The sequence below is a fragment of the Vanellus vanellus genome (assembly GCF_965231255.1).
Source record: "Vanellus vanellus genome assembly, chromosome: 3".
Taxonomy (NCBI): Eukaryota; Metazoa; Chordata; class Aves; order Charadriiformes; family Charadriidae; genus Vanellus; species Vanellus vanellus.
The window spans coordinates 111,234,330-111,254,816 of record NC_138907.1 but is presented as its reverse complement, the minus strand read 5'-3'; positions in this window follow the sequence as shown (position 1 = coordinate 111,254,816).

The following is a 20,487-nucleotide window of genomic DNA, read 5'->3' as shown; positions in this document are numbered from 1 at the left end:
AAATCTAAGTTAGCCATTACTGTTTAGCACCTGTTTTAGTCAATGACCACAGACACCTTCAGTGGGTCTCTGTCTCTAACCTGCCTTAGGATGAAATTAATTTGGGGATGCTTATTTCTCGTTCAACTTGCATTTTGACCTGCTTGAGACTATTATGTGCAAAAATATTGAATTATCATAGCTTGTTCCCTCAGCAAAAGATGGAGAAATGGTCGAAGTAAAGAGGTTAAAAGAACAAGGATAAGGAAGTAAGCAAGCGAGAACGGTAAAATATATATCAAACAGGTGTACATTAAATGACTCCTGTCCATCCTATGTGCTGAGAAGTTAACTTTTGCAACTGTGATCCTCTTTGGTTTATGACTATATACATAGTATAAAACAAGTATAAAACTATTTGGGCAAAATTTGTCCTACTTTTTTTTTTTTAACCTGCCAGTGTTGTAAAAATAACCTACTAGCAACATGTCTACATATTGCCCAAGGTGAATTGCCTTGTTTGCGATGCAAACCTATTTATACAGTCATCTCTCTTTTCTAACATGACTCTTATCTCATGTGAAGGCTCCAAAGAATAGCTCAGCGATCAGCTTCACTCCCTACCTCATACTGAGTCTCACAGGTAAGTGTGCAAAAAGTTAGGATACTTTCTGTCTTTTAGGAGGTGGAGTAGTTTTCATAAACGATAAAATAGAAAAAGTAAATTGGAAACAAGGTAGAGGGAAGGACACAGTTAAGTAAGTGATTACAGGACTCAGTATATACAAGGTATAGGCTCAAATTTCTGCTTCGAACCTGTTAGAGCAGAAATCTGAATCTAGAGCTGCCGAATGCAGCTTTGCTGAGTGCAAGTGTGGGCCTTCTCTCATTTAGGTTTCTTCCACATAAAAACTGAATCTCAGCATTCTTCAGATGCAGCTTGAAAACAGTTATTAAAGAAATAATTTACAGTAAGAAGAAATTCTTGATTGCCAGCTAGATAAGAAAGATTCTTTGTGAAGTTTCTGATCAGCACCATGCAGGTACCATAGGTTTTAAGAAAAAACACACTAGTTAAAATTCTTGTCATTTTTTGTCGTATCTTCATGTCAACCAGACAGGTTTTTTTCTACCCACTGAACCAATCTCCTGGTTATGTTTTTCCAGAGCAGCAATCAACATTTAAACAGAATCTGTAATAGAATCTGATTGAGGTGAACAGAAAAAAAAAAAAAAAGAGAAAAAAAAAAAGAAATTGATTTTAGCAGCACAACAGATAGCAAAGGAATGTTATCCTTACTGCATTGTTTAGGCAGATATGTAGTTCAGTAATACCTTCCTCTTCCCACCCGCACTTTCTTGGAACCAAGTCACAATCCCTATTGAGCCTCAGATTTCAATTCTGTGCACTGCAGAATTACATGATTTTTCTGCACAGTGTGTTTTCAATATGAAACAGAGTATATTTGTGCTCTGTGAAACTTCCAAATTCTGTCTCCATGCTGGTGGAGTCATTTTGCATTGTGTTCCTGGTTGAATGCCTAAGAACAACCGTATTCCTAGCTGAGAACTAGATTGCAAGGAAGCTAATCCTTTTATGTATGTATGTTCCCGCTTTCTCATTCGGACATAGTGAGTATTGCTAAGAATCTTGGCACCGCTCTTTGCCTTGACTTTCCATGCAAATCCATGTGCCAGATGTCATCAGAGAGTTTTTTTTTCCAGCTGTGCATTTTTCCTGATATACTGGTAGACCATTATAACAATGTGGCCATAACGTGGGGTAGTGGAGTTTGGTCATTATAGCTCCAGAAACCCATCATAGTATTTTTCAGTATGGATTTGAAAGAAGTTTTTATTGCCCCTCCCCATCCTCAATTGGCCTCTTTTTCCATACAATCACACCACAAAGAGTAAGGCCAGCAAAAAGATATGAGGGAGGTTTAACAAGAGGGTTCTTTGAGAATATATTCCGGTCTATAAATAAGTGAAACTTTACATTTCTTGCTGCGAATGTGCTGCAGGGCTGGAGCCCAACTGCTTTTGCTGAGGTCTGGACATAAATGTTAATATTTTTTTTTAACATTTTGCAAGAGACCATTGTCCAAATAAGCCACAGGAGATATTGGTGTGCAATCTGGTGAATTTTAGCATATAGCTAGCATGCTAATATTGTATTTTAACATGTACACTCACATGGTTTTGGAAGGTAAGCTTTCTTTTATAGGAGAAAAAAGGGAAAGAATATAGTACTATGGGTAAAGAATTTCTTTTAAAACAGAAAGATATCCTTGGAAACAGCCAGATGTAAAACAATGACTGGGACTGAAAATTTGTCACTGATTTTTTCCCCTAAAGATCACACGTAGGTTATTTACTGTCCCCTCTACAGCTGGTCAGGGTTGTGATTTTCAGTCTGTGAAAACCATTACAGAAGGATTTTCTTTTTTGTAAGATCTACCTCTTAACTGAAATCTATGTGATATGTTTGTGTGAGGAATGGGATGCTTGGGAATTAAAGGAATGATTAAAAAAAAAAAAAGTTTTTCTTTTTGTCCGTTTGTAAATGTGTCAAAGTAACCTTGAAAACTTGAACTTCGTTATGGTCAAAAAAGATCTATTCTATTAATACAAGAAACTAATCTCTTCCCTGATTTTTTATTTCTTATTTCACTAATATGAAATGTTTTCATTTTATTCTGAAATCTTTCTTTTTCCGGTTTTGACATGCTAACCCTTACTGCTGAGAGAAGACGTTTAAGCATTTTTACCAAAAAAAAATGACTTACAACACCTTGCTATCGGACAAGCAATGAAATTGCGTGCAAGCCTGTATCTAAACTTGGGGTTGCAGGACACACAAATCTTCTAGTATCTAAACCCCCATTTTCAGTGGAAAATAACAATGAACTCATTCATTTATTTTGGTGTTATAAAGCTCCATTTTCCACTATGTCTGGCATTCTGCATTAAACAAGCTGTAAAATTTTACCCACAGAAAAATTTCTACCCTCTAGAAAACAAAATTATTAAAACTTACCTTCCATGTAGTTTTGATTTCAAGATATTGACATATAGTTGATTCGTCTTTTGGTATTTATTCACATGATTATTTGTTCTCCTCCTAAAGATTTGTATGTGATTTCAAACTGGAAATTCTCTGATGTGAACTCACAGCTATTTGTTCTTGTTAATGCCTTTCTTCTCTGCATAAATAGAACTGGATTTTCAAATTTAAAGAATACCTGAAATTTAAGGAATAACGAAATTAAGAATATCTGGAACTTCATCAACCCAACAATGTATTTCTACGTAGCACTTAGGTCATCTCTCATTCCTTCTGAGAAGTCAAAGAGACTACACCCTTGAATGAATTCTCTGCAGACTTAAAAGTGTATCAATTGTGCTTATCTAAAACCTCCTACTGTTACCTTATAGTCATTTAGATAATATGAAGCCCAGAAATTGACACAGTATTGGTCCATTAGTTTTGGTTTGTTTTCCAAGGTAAAATAAATCCTCTAATTTACTTATGATATCACTTTCATACATCCAGTGATTTCACTGGCTCTTGGTCTATTGGTTCCCAATATACATAACATATGCCTATGTTTTGTTGTGTTGTGTTTGGTTTGTGGTGTTTGGTTTGTGTTTTTTTTTTTTTTTTTTTTTTTAAATACCAGAAAGTTAAATCAGAAATCCCAAATATATTAAGGAACTATATTACATTTCTGGAAGTGTCTGTATCAGCCAAACTATAATCTCACTCAAACAATGGAATCCTGGAATCCCTTTTGTTCTCATATATTGTCTTCCATAAAAATATGTTGACATAAAATCCTATGTACTGCATACCTATGAATTAATTCTCTCTCAATTGTATCCACATATGTTTTCATTATTTAGCCAGAATTAGATTCAGGCCAGCTAGCTTATGCTTATCCAGGTCACTTCATTTGCCCTTTTAAATACTAGTCCAACATTTTCACTTATAATTTTCCTGCTATTCAAAGAAGCAACAAAAACTAACAGGGCCAGAAGTTCTTTTTCCGGCTCCTTCAGTACCCTTGGTTGCAGGATTAGATTGATAGGCCTAGATTTAATCCTGCAAGTGTTTCTTTGCTCCAAACAAAACCCAAATTTATTTGTCGCCCTTTTGTATTTTCTGCCTTTCTGACAACTCGTGGAAAACATTCTTGAACAGCTAACAACCTAACCGTTTGAGAAAAAAATAGCAGGTGGACACAGACAAGCAGACAGAGGCAGAGCAGAAGGAAACCACATTAGGTCAGCGGGGGAGACGGTGATCTCGGCACATTGGTGGCCGAACCACTGCCAATGTCTGGCAGGCATCGTGGCAAAGGAGAACTGTAAGGTGGATTTGAAGAACAATAAGTAACTGAAGGAATTTGCGCCCCTGACTAAGCATTTGCTGCCTGGTATACTGGGGCAGATGGCACCTACCTAAAGCATCAGAGAAATAGAAATTGAGACATGGAAGAGGCAGAACCAGTCCTTGTCACCTCATCACCAAGTTGTGGGTAGTGTTTTTGTTGGACTACTTAGCAACATGCTAGCTGACAAAGTTTTTGGTTTGGTTTTGGGTTGTTTTTTTTTTTTTTTTTTTCAAAATACATTTAAACCTCCTCCTCTTGTACAATTAACATTTTTCAAGTGGAGCTGAGTTAGTTGAAGCAGATGGTTTATCTTTTTTGGTAGTGCTTCTAGTTGGACAAATGAGACTTATATCATTTCTATATCTTCTTCTCTCTTGCAGTGCCTACAAAGTCATTCCACATTCTACGCACCATGTTTTGACTTATTTAATGCAGACGTACTTTCCCCGCAGTAAACATGATTACCCAAATACTTTAACTAGAGAGCTTCTGCTTTCCTCTCTTGTATAATTAGTCACACTGCACTCACGCTGCATTTAAAGGGGGGAAAAAACCCACACATGGAGCATCTTGCAAATGTGCCCATAATCCCATACAGCTGCTTTCTTCACTTTATTCTTTTTTGACTGCTTATAGAACAAAATTGCTGCAGCTGGGCAGCAAACTGAGCAAAGTTGCAAAGACACCTCTCCTTTCTTTTCTTTGTGGAATCCACCCATTCAGGTGTCGAGGGATAGCTCTTGATTAGCTATAGCTTAACATGGGGCTAAGTTTTCTTGGATTCTAGCATTGAATAACTTGGCAGGATTTCTATTAGGTTTGAATTTCAAAGCCAAAAGAGTGATCTGAGATCGCATACTGGCAGTTCCACAGTGGTAATTTCCATGTTAAAAGAATACTTATCACCAGCACCACAGCGAAAGAGGCAGCTTTACACAGAAAGGGCCTCTTGTGAAATTAATTTGGTGTTTATTTTATTAAGAAGCCGTTTCCAAATGTGGGTTGTTTTTTTTTCTTTCTTAAAAAGAAAACTGTTTCGAATTCTACTGATATTTTTAAGGCAAAGATTTGGTGGTTTAAAAAATGTTCACAAAAATTCTGCTGAAAGGGTTTTTCATTTACGTGGCCAGCATGCTTTTTATTCCTGCTTGCTAGAAATGGAGCAAGAGATGGAAAAGGAAATGATCTGTGTAGATTCAGTAAGACACCAGCTTGATCAGTATGACTACCCTAAGTTCAGTAGAAGGATTGCTTGGAAGATTATTGAAGGATTTACCATTATTAAGCTTAAAAGAATTACCTGCTTGGCAACATGACCCCAGGAAAAGGAAGAAAAGGTGCATTTTTTAAGAAAGAAGAAAGTATATAAAAGGTTTAAGAAAAACATTGACACAAACAATATAATTTTCTTATTAAAGCACTGGCATAAAGAATAGAATACCAAGTGACATTCATGTAGCCATTCATAGAGAGTAAAATGTGTCTGAACCAGTAGTTGTCCAGAATCCTTTTGCTGCTGGTAGAAAGAAATGGTCATTTCCAAGTCTGTTTCATCTAATCTAAAAGTAGGTATCTAATATAGGTCAGCAAAACAATGTCCTGTTCTCTACTTATTTCTGTCTGTTAGCTATAAATTAACTTTGGGCAACTTATTCAGATGTAGGCATCTAAAGTCAACCGAGATTAATTCCACCCTTTGTTTTGTCTTTTCCTCTCACACTAACTTGCTATATTGCTTCCAACAAATCACACCCACTCAATGTCTTGTCTGTTTGGACAGAGACCTCTTCTGACACAAGGCAATCTCGTCCTGTGTGCTGGTGCAGTACTCAGTTCCTGCAGAAGAAATAGGAGAGCGTAGAGTTCTTGGATGAGTTAACTCTTGGATGAGTTAACGTACCCTAAGGAAACAGCAATCAACAGACATTAACTCGTAATCACAAACACAGGAGCAGTATCTTTGATGGACACAATAGAGGAAGGGTAAAAGCTTCATGAAGAGCTCTCTGTCACTATCAGTGAGGGGACAGAGGTGGAAGCATTCTAACATAGAATGGTCTCTAAGCAACACTTATCCAAGATTAAAAAAAAAAAAAAAGAATCAAACCCGTCTTATATTAGACGGTCTTCAAGCTCTGAAAAAAAATCATCCATATCTGACTGCATTTGCCAATGCATACCCAATTTCTGATGGCACAATTAAAAACAAACCACCTTTTAGAGTATTAGAGATTACTGCAACGTATATATTAAAGCCTTTTTACCTCTGAGGTGAACATTGATATTGATCTGTTGATAGGATAAAGCAATAAGCCGGACAAAATATGCAGGGAGCTAAATAGCTCTTCAGTTGTTGCAGCAGATCACTTCCTGCACTAAGAAAGAATCACACGAAATGGCAAAGCCAGAAATGGAAGTCTAGAAGGAAGAAGGCAGTAGGACTGGGATTGTCAGTTCAAGAAGATACAGCTCTGAGAAGCAGGATCTGAGAAACAGTGGGTGACTGAATCCATTGCATTATTAAAGAAGAAAACCTAACACGACAGATAAATAAATGAGCTTGAGAGTTTCCAACTTTGAGGAAGGAGATTGCAAAGTTTCTGAGCTACACTCTTGTCATTTAAACAAAGGATATCTTTCATATATTCTTTTATTTCATACAACAGTGCAGCTAGAAGAAATGCATAGCTATGGTAGAGATTAATGTTTTTATATTATCCAGTATTCAAAAAGATAATTGCTAATACATTCAAAAGATAAAAATTTGATTCGTTGAAAAGAATTGCATTCAGAAGATGGCAAATTATTATTTTATTAGTACAATTTTATTAGTAGAGTTTTATTCATATAGTTATTATTTTTCTCCCCTGCCTGGCTCATTCTTATAATTTTTCTGTGCTTGTCTATTTTGGAATTTTTTTCTTTTAGTTGAAAAAATGTATCTGCTCATTCTCCACATTTTCTCCAAAGCAGAACATAAATCCAGCAAACATTAGGACTGAACTCTCAACCCAAACCTGTAAAAGTAGAATCATAATTAGGCAAAGTTAGTTTGTCTGTCGCTGAATGTAAACAAGTTGAATAACTTCATTATTTTCAAGCTTTGCCCCTACATTAGAATAATTCACACTACTTCAGGGAAATGACACCTGCTAATTAACCACAAGCAGACAAAGCACTTTAACAGCCATAATCAGTCATTTTCTCCTGCAGTTTTAAAAAGATTAATAAAAAAGAAGAAGAAAAGATCAAAACTTTTGTGTCAAGATGTTTTCATGGATCATCCTCTTGAGGAAACCTTACTGCTTGAAGTAGATTCAACTATAGTAAGTCACACATCTGTTCAGAATAGGAATTAAGTAAATACATAGATATACCCCATTGTACCATTGTATTTTACACAAACGCATGTTTGGGATGGTGAAGTGACTTAGCTCCAACGAAAATTCGATATCTAGAGTGGTCGGTATATATAGTCAATATGTATTTCTTGGATGACGCATTCCTAAAGGAGGTTTCTATAATAATGAACCAGTAACTTCCTTGAGTTCCCTCCCCTTCCATTGGCAAACCTTGCATTTGATGTACACATCAGCATTGTAGATGTCTGAAGTGGTATGAATCACAACCCAACAATCCTGCCCCAAATAGTTTATATTCGATGTGCACAAGAGAAATAGAGTATTGGGGAAAGGAAATATTATCCCTACTTTACATTGAGAAGATGCAGCATGGAAAATAAATCTCCTGCACAAAGGTTCACTGGAAGTCTGTGATGGAATGAGAAGCTAACCCCAAACTGCTGGAGTCCTGGTTCAGGAATCTAGTTATGCTTTTTTCCCATCGGCATTCAGATTCTAAGACCCTGCAGAATTGTTGTTTCAATTGTATTTTTAAGAGTTCTTGTAAATCCTAATTTCTCAATTCATTTGCAACAATTTACAAAGTACTTTGCATGTCCTGGTGGGCTACTGCATTAGCTGAGACCGCCGATACTCTACAGAATTGAGTGAAAAAGTTAAAACAAAATTAACAGTCTTTGCTAGAAATGGCAAAACCTTCTAGTTGTTTTCTCATTCACTCAATACCTGTGTTGGGTTGGAAAGAGCTGCTTCCTGGGACATACTAGGAAGAAAAACCTTAATGCTAAAAGTGGAAGACATACGAGAAAATGGTTTTATAGTAATTAGTAGTTGGCAAGCTAAATATAAAACCACAAAAAAAAAGATAATAAAGTCTCAGTTCTACAGTATTACGGAGACGAAAATGAGCCCTGGGGAAAATTGATGAAACAGGGAAAGAAATTATGGAAATCCATTTAAGAAATTGAGATTGTGAATGGTATTCACAAAATAAAAGGGGACGCCAAGGACAAAGAAAAAAGTCACAGCCTTTCCAGACATATGTCCAGAAGAATATTTGATATTTCTATTGTATGAGTGAGAACCAGGTAGACACCATTACATGGAGATGGTGAGCAAGTCCTTTCCGACTTCAGAAGAATCTACTCTTTAGCCATTCCAGCTGGGAACGAGCGAGGTTGTATGTTGCCATGGCAGCAGTTAGACTGAGATGGGGATAAGTAGAAAAGGTGGCAAAGGCAGCCAAAAATAACAAGTTATAAAGAAGCAGGATTGTGTTTATCTGTGGTTAGGTGGATGGGGTTGAGCCCCCACCTTGATGCCTAGGTGCTCTGGCTGTGAAAGTGTTTTAAACCCCAAGTGTCCACATGGGATCTGTGGTGACGGGTTGTCAATCTATGGGATCACAGGGATTTAACAAGATCTCATTTGTCCAGTCTACAGAGGATCCTCTGCTTCAGTGCACATACGCATTCTCCACTACCTGTTTATTACTCAGCACAGTGTAATGCAACTTGTGGTTCCTCTCTGCTCCTCCTTGAGCAATACAAACTCTTATAATTCCTACAGAACTCCTTGAGTAACAAGTGAGTATTACTATGTAACAATAGTTCAGAGATTTAATAATTTTCCCTTTGATCTCCCCGAGAGTTCATCTCAAAACCGTTCCTGGCCTGATTTGGTGCAAAGCAAAGGGGCAAGTCCTTGAGGGCAAAATCCTGGTGGCAGACAGATTATTCATAGTTTCCATTTTTAATTCTGCACTTTCCTGTTGTGTGTATTTGCACTCAAATTGTTTTGGTTCGATGGTGAAATACAGCACGCGTGCACACGTGCACACACACAAAAGATCTAGACTTGCAAACCTACATCAGTAATTGCAGCCAAAGAAAACGTGCAACTCAAACCCCACCAAAGGGATGGTGTGAAGCTGGAATCACTGAGAGCTGTAAAAAGTTTAAAGAATTTTAAAGAATTGAAGAAAATATTTGTGACAGTTTGATATAACCCAGCTATTCGATAGATGACCAGTGCTGGATCCAACGTGCGACTGGTAGGCTAGATTCAATCAGGAAGCACAATTAACTGTCTGTATGAATTGTTGGCATTACTTATTTCCTCTTCTTTTTTTTTTCTTTTTTTTTTTTTTTTGAGAACTCTGAAGTATTTTCTTCATCGTGTTCTAAGATAAACTTGCCATACAAGGTGGATAAGTGTGATAGTCATGGGATAGAAATGGGCATGTGTCGCAGCATGTCACTTTTGTGTTCTTTCTTACAATCAGTAATGAGCTAATAAAGATTTACCTTTCTTTTGGTCATGTTATGAGAGAGAGGTTGATGTATACAGCCCCTGAGTGCTTCCATGTGAGCCTGTATGTTCCCCATTAGCTAAAATGCAGCTCACTATTGCAGGTGGCTGAACAGTGGTTACAACTTAAATTATTTAAGGCTTAATAAATGAGATGGCATTTGAAATGTGTCGTTGCTAATTTCAAAAAATATGATTGCCTTGATGTCATTCCCACCCACACACGTCTAACTTTGTCCATCTATTTTTTTTTAATCTCGCTTTTTTACCCTAGAGCAACTTTGTCATCCTCCTCAGCTGCCATCTTCACTTAACGATGAAAGGAACAACAGGTTATGTAGGTCGCAAGAAGGTATGAAAAATATAACCCAGGTTCTGCTGCAGTAAAGAAATAATAAGGCGTAATGTGGAATAGTCTCTCAGCCCTCATTTCTCTGAATAGCCATTTGTGTCAATCAGATTGCTGTAGTGATTAAAAGCATAAAAATAATAGCAATATTTTTTTTAGAATGAATGTGGTAATTTGGCTTTTAGACCTCTTTTGTATTAATCTAACCAAACAACCAGCAATGAGTTCCTTGGGTTGCTGTGAAACTTGCTGCCTTGGTCAATTAGAGTGAAACTGTCACAGCACTTGCTGTGCCCACAGCAGGGACAATGCTTTTCTTGGTGACTATGGAGTCTGTTCCCACCAGAGCTTTATCACTCTTGGTAAAATCTTTCTTACCCTGCTGGGCAGTGCATGTGCCGGCACCGTGATGAGGACACACCAGATCAGGAGGTTACTGTGCTGCCTGCTGAGATCCCACCTGCAAAACAGCACCGGAGTTGCCGTTGCACCACAGTTCTCTTAGAGAGTAACCTAAATTACCTTAGCACATTACTTTGAAACTCATTGCAGATATATTATCCACGCCGCAGTCTGTGACAAAATACCCACCCTACTCCCTCCCTACTGTGCCTTGGTCCCTGTGGAAAAAGCACAGGCTGGAAGGGAGCTGGAGCGCTCCCAAACAGTGCACCTGCCCTGCAGTGCAGGTACAGCCAGAGCTGCTGCTTCACCTAACTCAAGGTGTCAGCTGTCTGAGTCTCAGCAAGTCCTACTTGGCTCTTTTAAGAAACCAAAAAGAGCTTACTGTAATTGGAAATAAGTAAGTGCTCCTGGACTGCAAGTTAAGAAAGGCTGAGAAAAGTAATTTGGGATGAAATCACTTTCCACTGAGTACAAATTTGGCTGTACAGAAGCTGATGACTAGCCGAGAGCCAGCCAAGCGTTGGACACTGAAGTGTACGCTGCCCTTTGCATGTTATTGTAGAACACTATCAGATTTGCATAGAATATGACTATTTATTTATTAGTGCATAAGCTTTAATAGATATGTGGTTGCCCCCACGTAAGGCCTGAACTTTACCTGCTGGAATGTCGTGCCCTCTGACACCGTAGTTGTTTTTGAAGGATGGTATTAGTTTACAAGATATAGAGTCAAATGATGTGTGTATAGTTTACATAATGATTCAGACAGTGATTTACAAAGTCAAGATTCATTTTTATGAGTACATAATGTAATTCCCAAAATTTTGCACCCTCTTTGTAGCCTTTTTGAACCCTTTGTTATTTTGCAATTTCAGTTTCCCAGTGCAGCTGACAGAAATTTGGTACTAACATATGTTTTGCAGTCTCATCTTGGAAGTATAAAGGTAAATATATTTTAGAAACGAAAAGGTTATAAGACTACATTTTATTATTGAAATAGTACAAAGTGGTAGGACTTAGAAATTGGAATAAGCCTTGGAAATACCTTACATTGCTTTTTGGGTTTCGATGTAATGAAGATAAAAATAAAATCAGAATATTTTTCTGTGAAGAAACAAAACATAATGGCTCAACAAACATCACAGCTTTTGTGCTCTCTGGGGTTACAGAAAAGACTTCAGTATCTTGAAAACCGACATCCCTTAGCAGTTAACAATTTAAAAGTGAGTACGGTCCAAACCACTAGAACAATATAAGCAAAGCAAAAAAGAGACAAAATTCAGCAGTCACTGTCAACCCTTCATGGAGATAAAACTGCAGGAAAGAAGCAGTGCTCGAAAAGTATACTTGATTGATTTGTAAGAACTTTTTTTGGTCGGGCTTGCAGTTCTTTCGAAGAAGCAGCCTGTGTATTTCTCGGGTATTTCTGGGTGCTCTGCTCCGCTGCTGAAGCATTAGCAGACTGACAACAATCAGCCCAGAGTGGATTTAAAATACTGTTGTTTAAACATCCCCTACTCCTGTACATATTGCTCATTCTGCATGCTGGAAAAGGAATACAATTCTCCTTTTCTTGAAAAGTGTGTTCTTAACATAAACTAGATGCCTGCTTTTCTGATTTGGAACATCTAAACTCTCACTTCATGAACAGTCATGAGTCAAAAAAACGAAGAATATTATTGGCACGTTCTGAGTCATATTGCTATTTTAATATCTACACATCGCACTTGCACAGATTCTCACAAGAGAATGAATTACCTCCAGACAAAAAAAGAAAACGAAAAAAAAAAGAAAGAAAAACAAAACAGAAAGAAAAAGAAAAAAGGCATGGTAGATGTTTTCCTAATCTTCTAACTCAAACTTTATATAAAATCTTTCTGAAAGTGTATTTTTGATTACTAACAGGTTTTCTATAGCCATTAAAATAAATGTGTCTAATGAATTTATAAAGATTACACAGAATTTCATTTATCTGGATTTACTGTGCTTAGATACCAGGAAAGATCAAGGAATTCATATTGGTTACTTATAATGAGATAATCAGGCTGTAAGGAAAATCAACAGTTATTACATAATCAGTTCAGCCTGGTGACTATTGGTCTGTTATTGCAGGACAAGAATAATTAAAGGGCACTTAAGGTATGGAAAAAATGGCAGCCAGAAACTGATGTGCCTATAGAAGTCTCCAAACGACAGACATTTAATAGCCCTTTATATGTTACTATAGCAACACACTTTGATAACTCATCTGCCCGCACCGTAGTAAAACAAGGGGCACAGGGCTCCTCGGAAAGTGCAATCTCCTTTAAGCAGATCTATAAGCATTGCAGATGAACAGAACTCTAAACATTCCTCCATGAATATTCATGAACTAAGTTGTTTTTTGTTGCCTGCCTAGTCAGCAGTCACAAAACACATGGTGTGTGTTGGCAGCATCTTGCCTAGGTAGAGGGCTATGGACTGAGGCAATGGCAGGAACCAGGACCTGTGAGGCTGACTGACATTTCCATCTGTAGCGAAGGCTGGTAATTAACAGGAAGGAGTGTGCCTGCAGCATTGCACCATCTGCTAGGGAAACGGCTCAATAAGAAAGGAGTTGGATATCATCTCAGTGGTGGCTCGATCTGGTTCCGACATGAGGCTGGGCATCTGTTAGCTGAGGAGATAGGCTATTAGGAAATTCGACTGGGAATGAACAACATGGAAAGAGCACTCTGACCTAGCCCATAAAAGCATCTCTTCAGAAATGGTGTCTTTTTATCTTACTTACACAAGTCTTCTGAAAACGGTTTGCTGAGGGACCATTATGGATCTGTTTGAAGTAACACAATGGTTTCAAAAATGCTGCTTAATTCCAACATGAAATTCTTGAAATCAGGATACAGCTGTCATCTTTTGACAATAGAGCTAATTTCAGAGTGAGGATATGAGGTTAAATTCCTTCTTCTGTTGTTTGTTTTTTGGGGGCAGGAAAGAAAATTAACTTTTAACTATTGTATAGTTTAACTCTCAGAACACAGTAAATCTGGGATACTCAAATGGAAAACGTACAGAGATGCAAGCATAAAACCTTGCCCGGTTTGAAATGCAGGCTTGTGCAAAACATGACAGTAGAAAAGAACGTTGACGTGTGTTCTCTATGTGAGTATATACACGTAGAAATAGATATATATGTATATAAGTTTCATAATAAACTCATTTTTTCTGATAGGAATTGAAGTAGCTTGTGGTTTGCAGAAAGAGATTTTAAGGGATGTTTCGTTCTTCAGGATGTTAAAATAGGTTAGTTCTTTGTGCTGGCAGATTGATCTATGCACCCAGTTATGTAATTTAAAATATTCAGAATGTAAATAGTATTATTAAAGGCTTTTAAAGCATAATAAATTATAGTCTTTGTGGAAATGACAGTTTGATGTTCCTCAGGCCTCTGTTAATGTACAGATTCAGCAAAATTTGGGTAAATCATTCTGGTTTTGTCCGGTGACATTCTTGAAATTCTTCGGGTGACAAACAATCCTTGATTCCCTTTCCTCTTTTGCTGACAGCAAAGCGTGCCCATGTGCTGCGTGTGGCAATATGTGCTCTGTTGGCATCATCATTGGTTACATTACATCAGCGCCTATGGATTCAAAGCAACCTTGGGCTGTGTTTGTGCACCTATTTAAGCGCTCAGGCACCTACTGAGTTGTTACAACCCAGCAAGTTGAGCAGTGAGAACCATCAGTATGTGTTTTGTTTTCTACCTATGGCAAATGTGACACAACGTGATTTAGTGCAGCTCTCGCTGACGGCAGGATGAAGGAACGTCAATCACGCTGCATTTGCAGGCTCTGAGCGCAAGTACGGGTACCACAGCTGGGCTGCTGTCTGCTTAGACTGTGGTAACTTGGTTGTATGTCAGTCATGAGGGTGACTTTAGTCATCTGCATGAGTTTTCTGGGCTTTGTCTACAGTCAGTGAACACAGGTAGCACTTCCAATAGACAAATCTGGTGTTTCAAGGGGCTGATACGCTACATGTCAAGCTTAAGCTTGACACCTACCTTTTAAATCCCTACCCTAATTGCCATTCCCTTCCTATAGAGTTCATAGAAATGTTGACATGCACAAATAATGCTGGGAAAATGAGCTCACAGCAAGAACCAGGACAAGCAAACTGAACATCCAGTGGAGACCAACTATTTCTTATTACAGCACCTTAGAACGTAGAAAAGAAAGATGGTACATCTCAGAAAGTGACAGAGGTGTTTTGATTATTGTACAGAAGCATCTGACAAAAAGAACAAAGTTTTACTGGCATACATTTCATATTTTGGTTTTGTTGTTTTTCTGCTTCTCTCCATCTTTTTTAAACTATTTTTTTTTCAAAAATATTTTTTTTTTTTTTTCTGGAAACACTGATGAATATTTGTCTTTTCCCCGTAATAGGAACCGACTTGCCTCCCGCGGAGGTTATACAGCTGTATTTATATTTCAACTCCATCCCTTTCAAGGGGAAACAGAAACCCTGTAGGGTCTACTCTCCTAGCGACTCAGAAACCAGTCGTGTGTAATGCAATTTTAATAAAAAATATTAGCACCATATATACCTTTGTCAAAGCGTGTGGTGTGAAATACTGGAAGGCCACAGTCTAGGTAGGGAATATGGTGAGGACATGTCGGCTTTCTGCTACTATTTCTGTCAATACCTTGTACGGGGTGCTGTGCAAATTAAAGCGCTCCTGAGTTACTCTCCTCTCACAGAGCTGCCTACCCACAAAACTACAGGCAACAATGTCCTCGTAGTAAAAAAATCAACAGGCAACCGGAAAAGCAATTTCTGTGAACTCGGGGGCTAATCAAGCAGAAATCACCATTGTCTGTCCTCAGCAATTGAGGGCTGACAATTGAAGGCTGATCTACAGCAAGTAAAATGGGCAAACCTCTTTTTTTTTTTTCTTTTTTTTTTTTTTTTGGTTTCCCAAATATCTATTTTCTTGACAGCAGGTTCCTCACTATTCAATCAAGGGCAATATGTCTTCAGTCAACAATTTTCCCTTTTTTTTCTTTTCTTTGTGTGTGTGTGTGTATGTGTATAACACTGTTCTTAAAGCTCTTTGCAGCTGGTTGTCATCTGAACGACTGCCAATAGCCTCCGAGAGCGCTACCCCCTCCTGAACACATCGTTTGGCTCCCTGAGATTATTTACTAGTGAAAGCTCCGCGTGCATGGAGTCAGTCAGATATGACTCTCGGAGGAAAGAGCTGGGTGTGGTTGTGGCTTTTTGAGGAAATGAGTTAGGAGAGGAGACAGCAATACCGTTTGGCAAGGAAGAGGATGTGTCCTGCTGTTGTCTGAAGCCACGTGCCAAGGCAGGGCAGCCCAAGAAGGCCCAGAGGAAAATGAATTTCTGATCGGCAGAGTCCTAAGACAATGGGTAGTTTAAGTAAAACACAGCATAGCCTTTCGGGCAGAGGATTTTCTTGGAGATGGGGTAGTTGAGAGAATGGTGGTAGCGGAAAGGGAATGATGCAAATCCTTTTGAAATCCACAGAAGGGTTAATTGATTTCAATGGGCTTTCTCCTAGGCCTGAAATGTTTACCTCGCAGTGAAAATGATTTTAAATATGCAGCTGTAATTGTTTAGTTTGATATTAATTGAGAGTAAGTGGATTCAGTCCCAGAAGATTTCAGCAGTGTGTTAAGTAAGAGTTCATTTAGGTATCACTGCTAAGAGGCTGAGATTCAGCTCTGAGCTGTTAAGCCCACTCACACACTCACACATACAGTCCCAGTATCCAGTTCCTATCTGCAAACGTGGTGTCTTACTCTGTCCAGTGAGAGCAACCCAAAACTTGTGGGTCCTGACATCTCCTTTAGTACTAAGCTTGAAAGCATTCTCCAAGGGAAAGGTTCAGAGGTAACTTTGGAAGCCCAGAATGCCAATTTGCACTTCCCTGAAGTGAAATAGGAACCGCCTAATCACAGCAGCCAGTTGATACAAAAGAAGAAAAATAAATTTTAATATTCATTATTTGAATTGCATTTGCATGTACAACCCTTTCAAACTCATCCAAGGATGCTGAGTCAACAAACAAAACACTACAGTTCTGAACAAATGAGATTTTTGCTGCCTTAGTTACTCTCCGGGATAAATAGGAAGTATTGGGTCTGTTATCAGACGGCACTTGGAAGATAATAACTCCGGCTGCACTGCCTGAAAGGGTTAAACGGTTTTGCTTAGCCAGTGCCCGAGCTCTGTTTTTATAAATGCTTCCAGAAAATGATGAGTTTAACTCAAAGAAAGGGAGGGGAGGAAACTCTGGGCCGTAAAGATTCGAGCCCAACGTGAAGACTCCTGGCGCAATGACTTAGACAGGTATGGTTTCTCCCAGGTTCGCGCTGCACAGACAATTGGACGGGCACGCATCCAAGACCGGGGGCTTTTCTTCAGACTCGAAAGTCCGAATTCTTCTTAGCTTAATAAAACCTTCTGAACTCTCCTTCCAAAAGCCCCCGTGCGGTTTGGCGGGGTGGCGTGAGCGCTGGGCTCTGCCGGAGAGGGGAGCCGGGGGGGGGCGGGGGGGACGACATGGGGGAGGAGGGAGGCTAGCAGCGTGGCAGGATGCTGGGAGGCATTGGCAGAGCTGCGTGGGGAGAGTTTGCACAGCACCTGCCCGCACGATAGCTGGCTCTAGCCAGTGTCATTAACCACTCATTTCATAAGCATTAAAGTCTGCCATAAAATTATAAATAAAATAAAATGAGGGGGGGGGGGAAAGAAAAGAAGCAAACCGTAACGTAACAGAAAAGTGAAGGGAAAGGGATGGTATTGTGCAAAACTTTAAAATACTTTAACTTCAGCATTGAAGGGCAGCCCCTGCAGATGCAGAGATACAGTTTGTGTGCATAAAGGCGTTTAACGGTACAGAGAAGGTATCCCTATATGTACAAAGCTTCCAGTGCTATAGAGGATGAAAAGGGGAGGAAATAAAAGCTGAAGGTTTACTGTATAGTGGGGACGAAATGCTCAAAGGGCACAGCGTTTGGAACATGTTGAAGTCAGTGTGATTCTCAATATTCTTCATAATGAAGAAGAGAGGTTGTTTCTTTCTTTCCTTTTTTTTTTTTTTTTTTTGCTTGCCTCAGTCATACTACTAATTATTTAGTGGTCTTTCAAACCTTTTGTAATCTCGACTTGAGAAAGCACTGAAAGATATTAATTCTTAGCCATGTGTCTCATAAATGAAGGCCATTCTGCTATACTTAATGACAAGGCTGAGGCAGCAAGATGTCATTTGCTTTTTTCTCAGTTTTTAAATTGCTTTCTAAATGAACTACAGCTGTGAGGGCCAGGTGCTGTGATCCCTTTAGAAAGATCAGGAAATGATGAAATCCAAAATTTCAAAGTGTGATGGATGTCAGCTCCCGATTTGGTGTGTGTGTGAGGTCACCCCCATGCACCTGGTGCTATCTCCACAGCAGAATCACTTTACTGTGGAAAAAAAAAAAAATAGATGCACATGTCGAGTGTAAGAGTAACAATATGAGATGCAGTTTATAATTATCCCTTTGTTTTCTCCTCATCGAGATGGAAATGACGGATATACAGTGTGAGTGCTTCTTGTTCTAGGTGCTGCGGAGTATATTAAAACAAGTTTTTAGTTAAAATAACCAACATGGCTGGGTAGTGAGTTGAGCAGCCACCGCACAGGGAACGCGATGTTAGAAAAATAAGAGCTCACTGACTAACTTTACTTAATTAGAAATCGTAGCTGCAAGGTCAAGAACTCTATTAGTTAAAATTTATTTTACAGAACATGGCTTGGAAGGTGGCTGAGGTGCACTAGAGCAAACAATGCTTTTGTTGCAGTTACTCCAGGCTTTTTATCTGACTCTGCAATAATTCAAGAAGATTGGCTGAAGCTTTTTAAAACGCGCTGTTGAAATATTATTGCTGTCTTTATCAAAGGTATAACATAATCCTAGAAAATCAGCACACAGTCTCAGCAAGAGGGACACCCTCTCAGGAAGATACAGATAAAACACAGACACGGAAAGCCGGAGTCCTACTCGCCGATACCATCGTTTGACACGTCGCTGTGTTGCAGCGGCCGCTGCAGATTCTGGGGTATTTGCGGGCATTGCCAACTCCTTCCCCCATTGTGCTTCTTCTTGTGCATTGGCCAAATTGCTCCTCTGAACCAGCACAAAGACTTATCCACTCTGGCAAGCCACCAAAACCATCCAGTCCACAAAACACAAGATATGTCAAATTCAGCCTCTGGACTGTCTAACTGCGGCACAAATCAAACCATTCAGAGGCAGTATTCTCTGCTGTGTAAAGATACATGGCATATTCTGCTGAGTTTTAGTAGCAGAGGAGTAAAAAATGAAACAGCTGTACCCCAAGTTTTCCAGGGACTGGGATGTTTTTCTAGCAGATTAATCCTTTTTGAAAAAATGCATAGTTTAAACACATCTAAGTGCTGGACTTCATTAGGCGCTGATCCTCAGTTCTCGAAGCTCCTGCATCATCAAGCTGGATTAGAAACTTCCTGTGAGCAGGATTTTGACTTCCAGTACATTATCATTCTTTGGTAAAGCATAGTTAAAGCTACGTGCAGAAATGTGAATAAAAAATTAAATTACTGGGTGCAGATGGAAAATTCAGAAGGCGGCCACCAGATCTTCAGAATGAATGACTGGGATATTTGCTTCACAAAACGCTGTGTTTATTACCTGTGGTGAAAATTCTTAGTTTCCCAGGAATTTTTCTGCATTGATTAGAGTAACATCATATCTTGTCAAAGAACTGCCTACAAAACTGCCAACTTGACAAACAGTTTTAAGATTCTTCTAACAGGCCAAAATGAAGTACATCTAGTTACTTCTTGTCTGCACTTTGAAAAAAGGAAATGTTTTGAAACATCTACCTTAGAGTCACATACCAGGCAAATGATGCTTGCATTTTATTTGTTGAGAAAGCAAAACACATTAATTTTGCTTAATCCCATAAATTTTACTGGATATCAAATCGGGTGATTGTCAAAAGCAGTTCGCATCACTCATGGATTTCCAAGTGATCCATTACCACGAATGAAGAACTACCAGGAGGTCTTCAACCTGAAGGACAGACAACGGACTGTTCCTAAGTAAAAAGCAGTGAACTGTGGATACAAACATGTCTAAATTCCTGATACAGAAGTTAAAAAATTATGATTTTTTTTTTGAATCCACAAAAGATTTAGACCCAGGATAGTGTCAAGACTTTCAGATTTACAAAGAGATCATTTGGCCATTGAGATGGATGACAAGCCTTGACCTAAGAGATGCCTGCTCAGTTTGGGAGACAATTTTCTTTGATGGCCTCCCCATCAACTCGGTATTTGGACCAGAGATACAAGGAGCGTATGAAACTTTATGTCAGATCGGTTCAACTATGGTATATCCCAGTTGATTTTTTCGGGCAATTGGTGCCAGAAAAAGGGATCCTGTACTTATATCCAAATGTTCGAATACTCTCATAAAACGATCCTGTTGTCTCTTTTCATGGTAAAGTACACTTTTAAAAGATATTTTGCTATGCTGAACAGGGCCCCATACCCCCATATTGTGCATCCAACAGTGGTCATAAATAAATGAGAATAATAATACCAAAAAAAAATTCAAACATATTTCCCCTAAAATTTTTCATGATATATTTT